This window comes from Coloeus monedula (genome assembly GCF_965178545.1).
Source record: "Coloeus monedula genome assembly, chromosome: Z".
NCBI lineage: Eukaryota > Metazoa > Chordata > Aves > Passeriformes > Corvidae > Coloeus > Coloeus monedula.
The window spans coordinates 56,505,879-56,523,816 of record NC_138822.1 but is presented as its reverse complement, the minus strand read 5'-3'; positions in this window follow the sequence as shown (position 1 = coordinate 56,523,816).

Sequence of the window (17,938 nt, the reverse complement as noted above, 5' to 3'; positions counted from 1 at the left end):
GAACATCTCTAATCTCATCAGTTCAATATCCCAATTAGTGAAAACACTATACCTACAGTGTTTTCAACTGTAGGTATAGTGTGTCTGCTCCACTCTCTTACATAAATCAGAGGGGAAGATCAGAATATTTACCTAAAAGCCATCTTTCTCATCCAAACTTAAAAACTTTTGTAATCAATTCCGTTTCTTTAACCAGAACATTTATTTCCCTTTCAACATTATAGTTCTCATTCCACTATGTCAGAAGAATGGTTAAACTGGTTTAAGAAGAGCAAAATCTTATTAATTACACCAGAATTTGCAAAAATCTGTAATATGCAGAGTTTTCTTATAGAAAAATTGTGGGGTTTTTTTCTGGGGGCGGGGCATGGGTGGGGAGGAAGAAGCTGTAGTTCTTGTTGCAGACTGTGAGCATGAATAATTTTTTGATCACATGGAAAATGCACATCCATTTCACAGAAGGCAAACAGCACATTATAAACCAAACAGTTACTATAGTAGAAAAAGTATCATAAATAATTAATAGCCAATCAATACCAAAGAAATCTTCTGCAACACTGTCTGGAAGCTGTCAGTGATGTGAAAAAACTGTGAATGATCTGAAGTCCTTTCTCAGTGTTCTGCAGATCCTGAGTAATTTCTATTCAGTTAGTGACTCCCCTGCATTTAGAACAAGCCAAAATTCCATGCCTAGAGGTTGTCCTCTCCACCTATTTGCAGTTTAGAGCATCACTGAATCTGCTTTCAACTTTTGAGTTTTGGAGTAAAAAAATGGCTTAAGGTTACCTCAACAGTTAATGCTGTTGACCAAGCTACCACAACAGAAGAGAATTCATGGTTACCATATGAAAAGTAGTAAGAGTGAAGAGTTCCAGTTATAATTGTCTATCTCTTAAAAGCAACCTCTACATTACCAACTTATTTATAAATCCACTGTAATTTAGTGGCTTTGAATATCACTTTCACTCTGGACACAATTTTAGTCTGCTGCTTCACTTAGGAACTGTAGATAAAATATTTAATTTCACAGTTTTCTTAAGTACTTTAAGATCTGACTTGCTGCAGCCAGTCATGTCACTATAAATCCTTCCTAGGTACTGTGTGGATCCAAGAGAGCGCAAGATCACAAACTAATGAAAAAGACTCCATGACTCTTTGTGAACTTTTCATTAAGTCTTGATTTTCTAATAAGCAAACCTGTGCAAGGGCAACTTTTATCGGGCTTCTTAGCGCTGTTTGGAAAGAATAAGATGTTTTTTCAGTAAAAAGCACAGAACCTCTGTGATGCTGACAGGCACATGGTCAACATTCACCTGACTATTTGTTAACTGCTGAGACAAGGTACCAGGCTCTGGCCAGACAAGAGCAAGAAGTGTGAAACGTTACTTTTCCCATTCGCAATAGCTCCACCTCCTAATTTAAACAGGGAACTACTTGAGAAACTTGGTGAAGACCATACGAAGCAAGCTTTCTTGGAAATAAATCCTGGAGGAAAGTTTACGCAAGATAAAGTCAGGAGACTCTTTCCATCCCAAAACAGATGATGTTATAGCACATAAATCAGGTGGAATTTTGTTTCTTTGGTTGGTTGGTTGGTTGTTGTTGTTTTCTATTTTGTTGGAAGAAAGTCAAAATTAAGAAAAAAGTGGAAGAGAAAAGTGTTAGTAGTATTACTAAAAAAAGGTACTAAATTCTAAGAGAAAATGGGTTCTTGCAAGACAGCAAAAGAAATGATGAGTGAATATTGGAAATTTCAAGAAAGATGATAAAGCACAGGGAATGAGAAAAGCCAGTTATTAAGGAGTGATAATTGATGGCTCAGAGGTGAAATATAGTATTTTACAGTGTGAATCAGTGCTGCTTCAAATAAAATCTATGGAGGAAATATAGCATAGAAATCAAACTCATCCAGAAAAAAAAAAGGTGTGCAGGGATAGTGATCAAGGAGAGGTAGAGAGCAGCAAGCAAATACCAAGAAACTCCAAATATAGTCATATTAAGTATTTTAAAAGCTATTAAAGAAATTATCGGGAAAAGCAAACAAAAATTTTAAGTATATGAAAAACTTAAGAAGTCAAATGCTCACTAAAGGATAAAGGATAGACTGACCTAAATTAAAAGGAGAGAGAGTGCTACAACCCACCCTTAAGGTGGAGTAGCTGAGGTTCTTCTTAATAGATCCCTTGGGGTGGGTTAGAGTGAAATGGCACTGAATAACTGGTGTTTAAACATATATATATGTATAGATAGATAGACAGATAGATGGATGAAGAGAGAGAGACAGAGAGAGAGAGATGTAGATATAGGTAGATATATAGACATATATGGCAGGTTTGTTTCAGAACAATTTGCAATAGAAAGGAGTTATGTAGCCATTTTGATTACTATCCATAGAAAAATAGCAATATAAAAATATAAATATAAATAAGGAAAAGTAAGAAAGAGATACAAAAGGTAAGGTGAGATAGTGGAGAAGAAAGGTACCACCTCCCATGAATCAAACAATGAGATTTGATTGTTGCTATTTCGACATCAGGTGGTCAAAGTGACGGTCACAGACTTGATCCCTCAGGGGTGGGGTAAGCCCACAAAACAAAAAGTTCAGTGGGTTAATACATGTTTGGGTTCAGCTGGGAACACCCAGCTACCTCCCCTGGGTGTTAGTTTTTGGCTGTCTGATACAACACAAATGCACAGTCCTCTGGTGGAAGGCCCCAAAAATGAGCTTGGAAATGCTTTCGGAGCCTTTGGTGGTCTCAGATGCCATCTGTCCCATAACTTGGGATGATCTTTGTTTGACTAGTGATATAAATATAAACAGTTATTTCCTTTTACAATTTGCCACAGTGCGAATTTTTGTCAGGATCTGTTAAAACAGGATGTACTAACCAGATCTTGCCTTCACCAGGCCTGGAATCAGAGCCATCCTGTCTCAAATTCTTCCTTTTTGTGCTTATCTCGAGTTCCTGCTGTGGTGGCTTATCTTATGGCTTATCTTCCATCTGTGGCCTTATCAGTTTTTGAGACAGACAACTGTGCTCTTTAACTTCTAGGGCAAAGAAGGTTTATGGTAAAATTAAACATAGTAAAAGAGAGAAAATGGAAAAAAAAGGGTCTGAAAAATAAGATTTTAAAACTATGGACTTGAAAAAGATGCTTCTGTGAAAAACCAGCTCTTTACCATGTAGGCCAGGTTGTTGACGTTCTCAATAACCCATGTATGAAGCACCTGTTGAGAACTGATACCACTCAAAGACTGAGGGTAGATAGTGTGGGCAGGATAGTATTTTACCCAGACTTCAGATTCTGGCTGAAAGTCTCCATGTCTTTTGTGGCAAGCATATAGGAGCCACCTTTTCTGCTGTTCTGATAAACAGAATTTGCTCTCCCATCTTCTTTGTATCACTTGTCTGTGAAAAAACGATGCTTCTGTGCTACTATCTACCTGCACTATGCTGCTGCTATTAACAGTAACACCAACAATATTTAAAATGACAATGCAGTGCAACAATAAGTACAAATCAGGTATTCTCTGGTTTTAAGACTAGTTTTCCTTTAATTTTAAGTTCTCCTTCTTCAGTTTACCCTCTCTTGGCTTGCATTACACTTTCATTTCATATAAACAACTTCACAACTCATGACAACTGTTTATTCAGTTCTTTAGCAAGGAGGGGCAGAAATCCTCACTGCTTTCAGAAATAAATTTCAGAAATAAACAATTCCCAAAACTTTTCCATATGAAAAAATTGAAGTGTGAGCAGTTATCCTTGTAGGCGAGTGTATCACTGTAGGAGTAATACTGGGACAGGAAGACAAACAGAGGTTTAATATTTTATTTCTGTGCTCACAATATTTAAGTGGGTGTGTAAGCAAAAAGCTTTTGCCACAACAGAGTGAAGCTGAAGGAAGCAAAAAGCTTTTGCCACAACAGAGTGAAGCTGAAGGCTGTTGTCATGATCTGCATAGTCTAACTAGTCCCTGTCTAATTTCTTCTCCTGCCCTAAATTACTGTTAGTGTGCTCTATTTTATAGCAACTCCTGATGGTCCCATAGGATGGACCATTGCTTAGAGATGCATAAGACACACTTTGGTAATGAATTTTATAAACAAGAGGTCTGTATACTGTTGTTTAACAGAGGAACAGCATGCAATTATAGCATTCTTCTGGGAGTCAAGAAACACCAACAAAAACAAGAGCTATCTTTGGATTCTCCCTTTTCTGTCTCACAACACCAACTTCCACAGGGACCAGCACATCACAGATGAACATTCTTCTACCAAGAAAATCACTTACTGTACACCTTAATATTTCTGTGGCACTGAGATGAAATGATACTATTTATCTAAAATATATTGTGCAATTCTTGCATAGCAGAATTTTATTAGGAGAAAATGACTTTTACAAAACACAAATGATTCCATAAGCTAACAAAGGACTTTTACAGCATCCTAAGTTTGTGAGTTGCATTGTCAGTGTTAACCACACAATTCCATCCTCTTCTGTTGCATTTGCTTCATACATTTCAACGATTATGAAGACAATTCTGAGGACGTGATTTTTGTAATTCATTAGTGCACTGTGTTGTATCTGTCTGCAGACACTTTTAAACAGCTGTTCTGGGAAATATTAAAGACCACGTTCATCTCAGTAGCTATGAATTAATTCTGGATATGTCTGGTTTAACTACAAGCATTCATAACTGTTCCATTGCTGAACCATCAGCATTGATAATTGTTCGACTGCTGACTACTACAAATTCTTTCTCCACTCTCTTCTCCAAGAGAAAAAAACCCCAGCTTTTTTCAAGATATCTAATCCTTTGGGTTGTATTACTACAAAGAGAGGTTCAAAATTTGCTTTCTGCAAAAGTTTGCTGGAAAAATTTTAACCTTAAAAAAAAATAGAAACTAAACAATAAATTCTGGATTGAAATAATTAGGTAACTCAAGAAGACATTGAACTACTTTCAGAGTTCCAAATACATAAAAATGCCAGCTTAGTTAATAGCATAATAATTTGTATTATTTTTTACTGGCACCAAGAATCTTAAAGATATAGGAGTTCAGTTTTGGTGTTTGGAATTTAAAGAATATTGAAGTCTGATTTGGTACTTGTTCTCACATACAAAGTTAAAGCAACAAATCTCCAAAGAGCTCTGCTCTTCTAGGAACATGAATAGCATAAGAAAGTGTCATTTTCTATTCTCTCAGAATCTGGTGTTGAAAAAGGAAACTAGGTTATTGCTAAATCTGATTTTTCTGAGTGGAAGATAAAAGGGGTGTGGGAGAGAAAGAATTACCTTTTGCTGCTGTGGGATAAAGTCCATTTGATTGGGTTTTTTCTGCTGTGTTAACAACACTGATACAGTATCTGAGGCTTTTTCTGAAAATGTTTCTAGAACACTTAAGCCTCTTCCATGGAAAAAAGTTGTATTTAAATTTCTATCTCTTACATAGCAGCATCACTATTGCTCCTCTGTGTTGCAATACACAAAGTAGTAAGTCCAGGAAGGTGGGACATTATTTAAGAAGGAATTCCTAAGGGCACAGGAGCAGGCTGAGCTTTTGCTTATAATGGCATACTGCAAGTTACTTTGAATGTTCTTGGATAATAAAACTCATTAGAAAATAAGGGGTTTGTACATGGAGATGTCACCTATTTGCAGAATGAGACACTGTTGTTAGTATTAGCACTAGTGTTAGTATTATTATAATAGAAGTATGGAGGAAGAAGGAGCCGTCTCCACTTCTTTGGTTTTCCACTCTAAGTGTCTTAAGTTTTATTTTTACAGCTTTGCCACTAGTGCTTATGAAGTGTTTTTGTAGCTGGGAGCTAGCTGAAGGGGGTTTACCCCTTGCGTGCCAACAAAAAGAAGCCCGGAGGTCAAGGCTACAACCCCTCTGGAAGGTAGCAATCCCTGCTGAGTACACACAAAAAGGAAAGAGTAGAGCTCCTCACCCGAGGGAGCTTTCTTCTTGTCACTGGAACAAAGGCGAAGGCAAAGAAGAAATAGAGAGAGGACTGTCCGCATGGTTCCCACGCAGGCTTAGGGACAGGGACGAAGAGCCAAACTCTGAAAAGTGTCCAGGGATTTTATAATGAGGGCAGAAAAGGCAGGGAAAGGGATCTCAGCCAATGGGACAAAGGCAGGTAGGCGGGGTTAACAGTGAGATAGGGTCTTAGGGAAGGAACCAATGGGGTGCCTAAGTACGAGGAACTTTCTAGAGCTTATACATAGTAAACAAGGAAAATGAAGAGGCATGAATCTATACATAAAACTAGGAGGGGAAAACATGAACCAATCATAAGAAAACATGTAAATCATAGAACTGGGGGATTGTGGACTCTCACTCTACCCACCGGCCGGGCTGCTTTAAAACACAGAGGTTGGTGTTGGTGTCGGTGTCCTCCTCCGTGGCCAGAGTGGCCGGGCCCACTTGCACTGTTACATGCTTACAGTAGTATTTACAGAAAACAATTAACTAGGTTTCTGTGCTGTAGCAGGTTTGAGGGTGGGATAGTTAAAGAGATGCCATGAGGACAGTAGATTTTGAGCATCTCACTACTCAGAGAAAACTGGTACTAGATTCTCTTCGGCATTTTTGAATGCCACATCTAACTGTGCATTTAGTTAGTTGCTTTATAGGGTTTCTAATCAAAAAAGGATTTTTATCCTTTGCCTTGTTTCTTAGTTCTGTTTCTATAGTGTTTTCATTAGCAGTTATTACTTATAATGGTAACCATTATTAGCCATAATTCACGTGTTATTATTTTCATCCCCTGACAGGATAAATGATGCCATACAGGGAAGCATGAGGATGTGATGAAGCCTTATGAAGAAAGAATGGTCACATCAATTTATGTTGCTCACTCCATAGATACACTTCCCTCCTGAGAAAATTTATTAAAAAACAAAAAACAAGAGTTCAAACCACAGAAGTTCTAAACAAAAGATGTCATTCTTGTCCAGATTTTACTTCTATTAAATTCTGTGGTCCATGATCATAATTTAGGTACATTTCTTTGATTTTCCAAATTACTGCATTTGGTACATAATAATCCCTATGTCATGATAAATAACACAGAAAACCAAATAGAACTGGCAGTGATAATTGTGTACACAGGACCATGAATAGAACTGGCAGTGATAATTGTGTACACAGGACCATGAAGTATCATCTTAAACTTTCTTGTAGAAGAGATTATCTAAGATTCCTTTTTGCCACAACAACTGAATAAGAATCAATTAAACTGTAATATCTATAGTTCCAATTCCCTCAATAACAGTAAGAAAATATATGAATAATACTTCAAATTTAGTAAAGCCATACAAAATATGTATTATTTTAGCACTAAATAGTAGCTTTTGCATAAGGACAGGGTTTCCTGTTTTACACCAGGCCAGTGCTCATGAACACTCTAGTTTTTGAATGCAGAAATGACAAAAAGTAATTATTGGATCCAGATGCAGTTTTCTCTGTCTGCATGAATTTAGAAAGATTCACCTACTTCTGCTGACTGAGGGAGGCAGAGCTGGAAGTGACCCACAATCCTTTGATCAATATGGGTATATTGGGCAGGGGACAACTAGGAGAAGCATTTTAGAATTGTAGGATTTCAGGGCATCTTTTTGGCCACTTCTCCTCATGGTGAGTTGTGCTTGACTAGACATCATGAAGACATATCAGCAGAAAGAAGAGAACTTAGGTATTGCTTTCATCTCAGTGTTTCAGTAAATCTAAATCCCATTTCTTTACCAAAAATAAATCCCAACAAATCAAGCCATTAACAAATACTGTAGCAATAAAACATGATCCAGGAAGATCTTTAACTTTTAAAAACTGAGCATACAGACTTTTCTGGAAGGCCCATCACATAAACACTATTTTTCATCAAAAATATCACCATGCCATCACCTTCATTATGATGAAAAAAAAAAAAATAGAGGAATAGAGCACTCATGATTCAGATTGATTCTTAGCTCTGAAATAAGGCTATTAAAAAGTGTAGATCATAGAATCATAGATACTTTAGGTAGGAAAAGAACTCTAGGATCATTGCATCCACCCATTAGCTTGTGCTCCAGACTCTTCATGAGCTTCCACACTTTCCACTGCCTCAGTGTTCCTCTTGTCATAAGAGGCCCAGAATTGGACACAGTACTTGAGCTGTGGCCTCACCAGTGCCAAGTACAGAGGCACAATCGCTGCCCTGGTCCTGCTGGCCACACTCTTGCTGATATAGGCCAGGATGCCACTGGCCTTCTTAGCCACCTGGGCACACTCACAGCTCATGTTTAGTCCTCAGACAACCAGCACCCCCAGGTCCTTTTCCACTGGGCAGCTTTCCAGCCACTCTGCCCCAAGTCTGCAGCAGTGCATGGAATTGTTGGTACCCAAGTGCAGGATCTGGCAATTTTCCTTGCTGAACTCATGAAATCAACCTCAGCTCATTAATCCAGCTTGTCCAGATCCCTCTGTAGAGCCTTCCTAACTTTCAGCAGACCAACATTCCTGCCCATGCTATAATACAGAGCTGAAGAATGCAGGAAGTGATGTGTAAATGAAGCAAGCCCCTAACTTAGGTCCGTTACACAAAGATGATTGTATCAGCTCTGAAATTTTGGAGTCATAAAGAATGCAGAATTCAGGGTTAAAAAACCAAAATCATACGTACACAAAAACAGCAAAAACAACCAAAACTTCAACCCTTCCCCTAAAAACCAAACCAACCAAGCAAACAAAACCCCACAAAACCTGCAGTCCCTGGAAGCGATACTGTGTCTTTTCATCACCATTTACTTGCTTGCTTCACTGCTTTTTATTATTTTCAATGTTACCTGAATCATCAACCATAAAGTAAATGACGTCTCCTCTTTATTTTGTCTTTGTTCTTCCTGTGGAAATACTGACATTGCAACACCTTCATAAAATGAGACCATAGTAAACTTTCTGTGTTTTGCCTCTGTAATTCAGATAGAAATCTATTCCTTTGAAATCAATTCCTAAATTGTAAGCTCAAGGCAACTTTTGGATCTCTCACATACATACATTTACATATTAAAGCTGCCAAATAGACTTGGTTTATTTTTCAGAGGATTATAACACATGGAAAAGCCATCTGGCACACAAATTGTTAAGTCTGCAGGAAAACACTAGGGCTACTGAAAAAAGAATTTCCAAATCACCTTTTTTATAACACTATTTGTCTTGCATTTCTGTTCATGCCATGATTCAAGATGACCATTCTGGCTTTCATATCTTGATAAGCTGTTCCAGAAATCAGGTAGGAGTTTGTCATTTGCATAAATTTACTGAATTCATAGTAAATCCTGTGATGGTATACAACTATTTCAGGTATTTGCAAGATCACAGATGAATTCCAGCCATCAAAATTGTTGCCTTAGTCATCACATGGATTTCTGTGTTCAAGTGATTCACCTGTTTCACACTTTTCCTGCTTATTAAAAAAAAAAAAAAAAAAAAAAAAAAAAAAAAGGAAAGAAATTATTTTACTCATCTAAAATCCTATAAGTTTTGTTGAAGTATTTTAGAAGTTGAAGGTCAAAAGACAAAAAGAAATGTGGTCGACAGTAAAAAAGGGGAAAGACTCATGGGTTCCTTTTCTGAAATAACTTAGAGAAAGTGTTGAGTATCTATTGCAGACTATGTTATTTCTCAATAATGACATGATGCGTCACATGCCATGGAGATAGAAGTTCTCTCCTTTTGTTCCAAATGAACTATAAATCTAGAGGACATAAAATCTTCTGCCAAGATCCACCACCAAGCAGCAGGGACATTTAGACATATTAGTAAACACTTGACCGACATTTCATACACATCTGCTTGAGTTTTTTGAAACATGGTTTTTGTCTGAAAGCAAAATAATATTCCTATCTAATAGTTCAGGCATTCAAGGCCTGTGTTGCAATAAAATTGTAAGAAAAATTTAAGCAATGTGCACAGTATTTCTTTCTCTGTTAGTCACCGAGAAGTAATAATGAAAGATATGTCATGAGCTCTGCATTTTGCAAAAGCAAATGTGCAGAATGATTTCTATTAACAGAAATCCACCTGCATCAGTCATATCCGGGCAAATATGAGGAGTGGAGAATGAAGAATAACTGTGAGGGATTACTGTCACAAAAATTTCTCCACATGATAAAGTAAGTGAATTTTCATTAGAAACAGAGAGCTTCAATAGGAGAAAAAATTAGTTTATTCTTTCAATGTTAACATGAGCATCATACTGATAATTTTATTTATTAGCATAATTGCCTATTATTAAAAAAATCTTGCATCCTTGAAACAGTCTGTAATCAGTTTTGAATATACATTGAAATAATTACATGCTTGATATACCATAAATAATTATGAATCCTGACCTTAACAATGTTACAAATTAAGAATTATGCTTCATATTGCTACTAGCAACCATTTAAATGCATATATGTCATAGCAAATTAACATTCGCTACATGCTGGGACCTTGATTGGATATAGTTTCTCTTAGTTCCCCTCTGTCCTGCAGCAGGAGGCATGGGACTTTTAAGTCCCTTCCAAGCTTAGTCATTCTAAGCTTCTATGATTAGTCTCTCTTGATGGAGTCATTCTACCTTGATGGAATCACACAAATAATTAAAACATTCATTAGAGCAAGGCTCAGACATTGGGCACTCAGATATTATGTGACATCTGTCTGGCAGCCTCCAAGACAGTACCTGGTTTTAGTCTTTGGTTCAGTGTATAAACATCTGTCTTTTTGTTTGTAGACAAACAGAGAAATCTCCCTCCAAACAAATGGTAATCTGGTGATTTTGGGTGTTCATTACATAAGTGAGAAGGAAAAACTTAAATATTGGATTTCCATACCTGAACTAAGTTTTCAGCTCTTAAGAGAGCACAGTCAGACATATTTCACATTTTGCTGTACCATGACCAAAAGTACCTTACAATAACTGGAATCTTTTGGTGATGAAAGCTATAGCAAAACTGTCAGATTGAGTGAGATGAACACTGATTATCAACACGTATGGATTTCCCAGGAGTATTGTTTTCCTTCTGTTATTTCATTTAATGTTGAACCAAAAAAGTTAAAGAATACATTTGAAAAGTTCCAGAAAAGCATAAGTCTTGTAGAAAAAAATTAAACATCCTTATTTATGAAAATACCTTTCTGGATTAGTATCACAAACTAAGATTCAAATAGACTAGATACTTGCTGATCAAAGACTGAACAAGTTTTGGTACTTGCAAAGTGGTTCTTAGATATACTGGGGCATCTACTGCTTATGAAGAATTTGAAGAATGGAGAAAAAAAAGAAAAAGAAAGATCACCTTAGAAAACTGCCCCCTATCTGCATACTTTCATATTCATCAAAACAGTTCATGTTTCAGATCACTGATTGAAGCCAGCAGCTGGAGTAAGGACACATTACAGAAGTAAACGTTTGCAGACTAAAGTTCCATAATATCTGCATCACTGCAACCTGGTTTTCAACATTCAAAAAATTCCCGAGGCTTACCACAGACCCCTAATAGCAAATGTAGACCCTTTGTGTTTCAGATAGGAGAATTATATGCTTTTGAAGCAAAAGATATATCTTTCATAAAGGAATGTGAAAGTTCTAAAGAAAGAATATGCATAATAATATAAACAGTGTAGGATTATGATTTTCAAATGAAGTTTTTTTTTGGAAGAAGGGCAGTTTTGTGGAGACACTGAGCATATCCTTGTTAAAAGCACACTGAAAGAAACATTTGTCAGAGACAAGACAGGATCTCTGAATAAACAAAGACCTCAGTTTTGCAACAAATTGTTGTTGCTTTTTGCTTAATATATAGCATCTTAAAAGCTACACAAATTTGTTGCATATTTTTCTTTTTATATGACACTCATTTGTTCAGAACAATTAATTCTGTATATTCTGAACATGAGATACTAGCAGAGCAACACATCTAATTCAATTTTAAAGACAAAAAAACCCGTTTATGTACTTATAATGGAGTCAGGAGCTCTAAGTTGCATACTTTTATGAATACTAAGTCACACTATGAAAATTAAAAGAACGAAAACCTCTGAGTTTAGCACAGCCATTTGCTTCTAAATTTCTACTGAAATTCCCAGTTGTTCTTTACTCGATAAATTTCTGAAATGCCTTGGCTTCCAAATGAGAAAGATGAAACCATTTAGGCATCATAACTCAAATGTTTAATGCCATTTGAAGATGGAAGGATTCAACTGAGGAAGACCTGCCTATACAATTCCAGATAGATTCCCCTGAGGATAAATGCCCTAACATAAGTGAAAGAAAACATTTAGCACAACCTTAAATTAACTGGAATTTCGAAAATGACAGAGATTTTGAACAGCTACCTATACATAAAGTGGGACATATCTAAAAATCCTCAAGATTAAAGGGGTCATTGCTCAGATGGAACCAAGATTTTTTTTTTTCTCCAATTGTTATCTCACTTTCACAGCTAATCATAGTTCAACAATCAAAACCTGAGCCATCTAATACCATTAGTGCGATGAGGAAATGCAGGTGAACCTTCAGTGGAAAGCCTTCATTTCTAACAGCCTCATTGAAAGAAAAGAAACCAGTAAGAGGATAGATCTGACCATATCTAAATGAAGGCTGACACTCAAGTTAATAAAAAAAATCTGCTTGATGTTATTTTAGGGGATTTTTACACATTCTTTTTTTTTAAATCTTGTACTTAAAAGCACAGAGGCTTAATTTAACTCCTCATCTCTTTTCTCTATTTATTCAACAGTTTTAAGAACATCTCATAACTATCTCTTCTTGTTAATTTCTGTTTTCTGTTGTTAAAGTTAAATCTGTAGGCAATCCATATGCAAATTTTCAGGGTTATTTTGTTTGTATTTTGGTTTCTTCTTTTTTCTTTAAACAATTCACATTAGTATTCTTTATCTCATTGCTTGACTCCTAAGGACAAACATACTATAAAACATTCTCATAAATCAAATTTAAGTGCACTACAGAGGTAACAGTGATAGCAAAAATGTCATGCTTTGTCAGTGGGTTAGTGGAGAATGACCCATTTTCATATTAAAGTGATAAAATTGGTATGATAAAACACATAAAAAATTGTGGCATTTATACTCCTGAGATGCCAGGGAGATTTAGATCAAACCTGTACCACCAATTCATTCTGAATAATCTGGAAAAGCTATATTCCTGGAGAAACAGGTAAAAACAGATATGTTTATTTCTTCTCCTTTGGGACATAAATAACAAATTCAAATGATAATGAGAAAATTCTGACATATTAACAAAATTAGATCATATATTAAAGAAATATTTTTTCCATTTTTTTTTTTTTTTACTTTCTTGTTTTGTCATGGAAAAGCACACTAGGGAAAGATTGCCATTCAAAACAGGTAGTTGTAAAAGTCTACCATTAACTACGCCTACAAATAATGGTCAGGCACCCTCAACTCCAGTAGCAGGCATTGCCCAGTTAGTTTAGATGGGACACTTGAAATTTTGTTATCATGACATAAGGTAGTGAAAGCAAAACCACAACTTTAAAACAATCTCAAAGGTTAACTTCTTTATAATTCACTTTGGTATTCATTGCTATCTAATTATATGAATATTTTGTCTACCAAAATGACAGCAGCTATATTGTTGATTCCATGAGGCTTTGGAAAGTGGCAGTACTCTTGAGAAAAAATAATTCAAGGGCAGAGGTGCTCATTTTTCAAATTGATAACAAATTACGGTATGCACACACCAGGACAGGAAAATTTGTCTCAAATAGTTCTTGGATATCCAATTGGTTAAAAACAGTGGTTTATAGCTAATTGAGTGAAAACTGTAACTACAAGAATGAAAAGTCATAATTGAACTCTAGCAGTAGCATCTTTCTCTAATTCTTCTCCTCACTGATATTTTTATATCATGAAATTTTTGGACAGTTTGGACAGTTATATCAACTGAAATTTTTGGACAGTTTCTGAGACAAATATCTGGACAATCATTAATTTCAATCCATGTGTACCTATGCTCAATTCTGCTTTATTCAACATACACAATCAATTCTACAATTAATTTTGAAGTTGTGGTTAGTTTTTTAGTTGTTAAAGCATGAAATATTTGATATTAGGGATTATATCACAGATTCACAGAATATGCTGAGCTGGAAGGGACCATATGTGTATGTATATATATATATATATGCATGGATGTATACTTTTATACAAGTGGATATGTACGCACATATGTTTACAAAAGGATTTTTTCTGTACTGCTGTGTATGCAAAAGTGTAGACACTGTATTCTTAAATTTTACAATTTCAATGTTCATTTGAGGCTTCTAAAAGGAAATGGATTGGTAAATAGATATAAACATTTCTGAAAGAGGTACTGTGCTATATTGCTTTCTCACAGAGTTGAGCTTTACTCTTATGGATACACACTATAAAGTGACAGCTTTCAAAACAATTTCCAAAGAAACTAGTAAGTCAGGATTTTCTTTCTTCTGAGAAACCTGCAGGTCACTGATGAAAATTTAGAAACAAAAAGGCATTTGAAAGAAGAGTTTCTACATTTTCTGTGTTTTACCTACTGCAACATCTTTCTGCTTCACAGAGATTTCACATTTCTATTTACAAGGTAAATATTCATAGCATATTTTTGACAGGGTTTTCATAATGTCCACTATACCATACAAAGAAAGCTAAACAAACAATACCTTAATTTGGGTTTTTTATTTATTTATGTTTTATTAATAAAAACGTTCAAAGTTGCTGTGAGGACCTAAGAATTTGCATTATAGCAAGCATATGAGCATAGATTATGTTAGTAAACAAAATTAAACTCTGTATTCCTATTTCCTATCATCTGTGAAAAGCAATCTCAAGATTGATTCAAATATCAACTAGACACTCACACACAAGCGTAGTACTGTGCTCTTCTGCTGTGGGTTTAATCAAAGCTTTTTCTCCTGCTGTTAATAGTAAACATTCCTTCTCTCATTTCTCAAGAGTAGGAAGCTCCACAGTTTATCATAGAGGTGAACCTGCCTCACACCGTTAGCTGTTAAGGTGTCAAAGTATTGCATGCATCAAAACATGGCTGAAAACACAGTGCTCCTGACTCAAAAAAACTGACTGAGATATCTTGATTTTGCCAATCAACAGGCTGGGTGTTAATTTTCAAAATATGGCAAAAAAGTTTACGACAAAGTTAGAAAGTTTATATTTCCGGAGTGCAAATAATAAACCTATAAGACAATCATAACCAAAATAAAGAGCTATTTTGACTTTAGTAGTATGTGAATTGAAAAGGTACAAATCTTATTCCAGTTGCACAGGGGAGTGTTTCACTGACACTATAAAATTCTGTTTTCATTGTACACTAGTACCAGATTTTCCTGTCCCACAATTTTCACCTATGACACCGAACATAACTCTTTTCAAGACACTTTTGTAACTTTCAAGACACTTTTTGAGAATTTTATGATGCCAAAGGAGTGCTCAAAAAGCACTTCCAAATAGAATGTGAAAGCATGTATTAAAACGTATGGAGAAAAATTAAGCAAGGATTTTTTTGATTAGTTTCTTAATAGTCATAAAATGCATGTATTTATCACTTACAAATATTTATTTATAAAAAGAAGATTAATCTTAATTTACATCATTTCATGGTGACATGAACTTTCTGGATAAGATTGGTACTTTTTGCTGCATGGAAAAACACACAGATATAGGTGAGGGTACACACTTTCAGCCTAGAGGAGTGAACGAGTTGTGCTTAACTGTCCCCAGATGCTCCCAGATGGCAGGAGATCCATCCTGAACAGATCTAACACAGCAGTAAACTTACATCTCTCCCTGGCTGATCAACCAGGGTGACATGTTACAGGATAGTCTTATGAGACAAGAAGGTGGAGGTGGTTATACCTAAATACCCCGGTGGAGATGTGTGCTGTGTTTTGTTCTGGAGCAGGTTTGCTGGCAGGATTTGTGACCCTGGGGAGGTACAATACTGGAAGGGATGCACCCCGTAGAAGAGACTCATGCTGTAGCAGTTTGTGAAGAACTTCAGCCTGTGGAAAATATCCATGTTGGGAAGTTTATGTGGACTGTCTCATGTGGGAGTCTCACTGTCCTGGAGCATGAAGAGTATGAAGGGTCCTCACCCTTAGAAGGAAGCAGGGGGAGAAGCAACAGACTGCAGTCCATATTCCTTGTCCACCTGCACCCTGGAGGAAATGGGGAGTAAAGCTGATGCTATTAATATGGGAGGGGTAGAGGGATGGGATTTTAAAGATTTTGTTTTACACTATTCGATTTGATTGTCAATAAATTAATTTCCCCAAGCTGAGTTTGTTTTGCCTATGTAATTGCTGAGGGATGTCTCCCTGTCTGGACCCACAAGACGTTAATTATATTTTCTCTCCCCTCTCCTGCTGAGGGAGGGGTTGATAAAGCAGGTCACCCCACCCACTACACTGGAGTTAAACCATGATAAGCTGGTAAAATAGTAAAAAGGGGACTGTGTGATCAGCATAATTAGTGAGTAAAGGAAAAGAGTGTCAGGGCATTTAGTGGCAATTTTACCAATATTTCTTTGACATTTTTCATTCACTGTTCCCTTGCTTCATTTTCTAAATCTCAAGATACTCTCTTAACAACAGACTGTCTGTGTCTCTGACCCATGTTAGTTTTGGGTTGCGAACTCTGAGGTACCAGATTTAGGTTCTTGCTCTGTCCTTCTCCCCCAGCCTCTTCATTAGAGTTTGTGAGAAAAGCTGGAGGTCCTGAGTCCAAATGAGGAGGGAATGATTTAATTAACAAATTGATGCCCGAAGTTTCATATCTGTGAAGGAAGTTCTCTGTAGTTATTCTGCTATGTAAAATGTTGTATATTTCCTGCTACATTGTAATCTAGTTGAGATGGCAGAGAGCCTTCTCTGTTTTTTGAAACATAGGGTATCTTCCTAGTCAGAATTTCTATGGGTCTTTGGAAGAAAAACACTTATGTGCAGTCTTTGAAGATTGCAATGTAAATGTTACCTGATCTTTTCCCTGCATATTATTTTCTAGAACTGCTCTTTGGTTTTTGCACAAGTTTTTCTTGTAACTTATTATAAAAACTCTAGGAAGTTTAAAATCACATTAAAGAAATTCAATTTCTTACTGAATGAAAATATTGTTTAAAATCCACTAAATCCATATATAGTTGATAAATTAATTAGGGGTTTAGTTGCAATAATCTTGATTTTTTTATACTGAAAAAACCTACCCCGGTCACCCATATGTACAATACAGGCTGAATGCAATAAAGCACCACAAAAAGCATGGGGTAGCTCAATGGGGAGATGTGAAAAACCTGTGTTGACAACAAAAAGGTCAGTTTCTTCTTCAGTAACTGAAAACTTCATCATTCCAGAAAGCTCTACAGAATTACTGAGTCTTGCCATACTATTTACAAGAATGTATCAGCCTAAGGCTTGGTTTAGGGTGTGGTGGGGATGGGTAGTTGATGATTAAAAGCATTGCTTAGTAAGACAAAATCAACATTTGAGCAAGTACAGCCTCCAAGTAAGATACTGTAGTGAAAAGAGTAAAGTACTTAATGTGAGAGAATTTACAAGGGAAATATTATTGCCCAAAGTTTTTTGAGAAAGAGAGGAGACAGAAGTATTCTGATCAAGTAACACAATCCAAAGAGAAGATGATGAACACTTTTCAAATCCATATGTATATCCATTCCTAAAAATCCCACAAGAGTGCATTTTTTTACTCCTTATTGATGCTTCTATTCTACTATTAAAAGTGTGATAAATTTTAAGTGGGAATTTCTTTCCACACAAGGAATGCTGCCTGATAACCTTAGACTTTTCATAGCCAAGAGAAATTTTCCCTAAAGTAATGCAGCTTCCACTAACTCCAAAATTC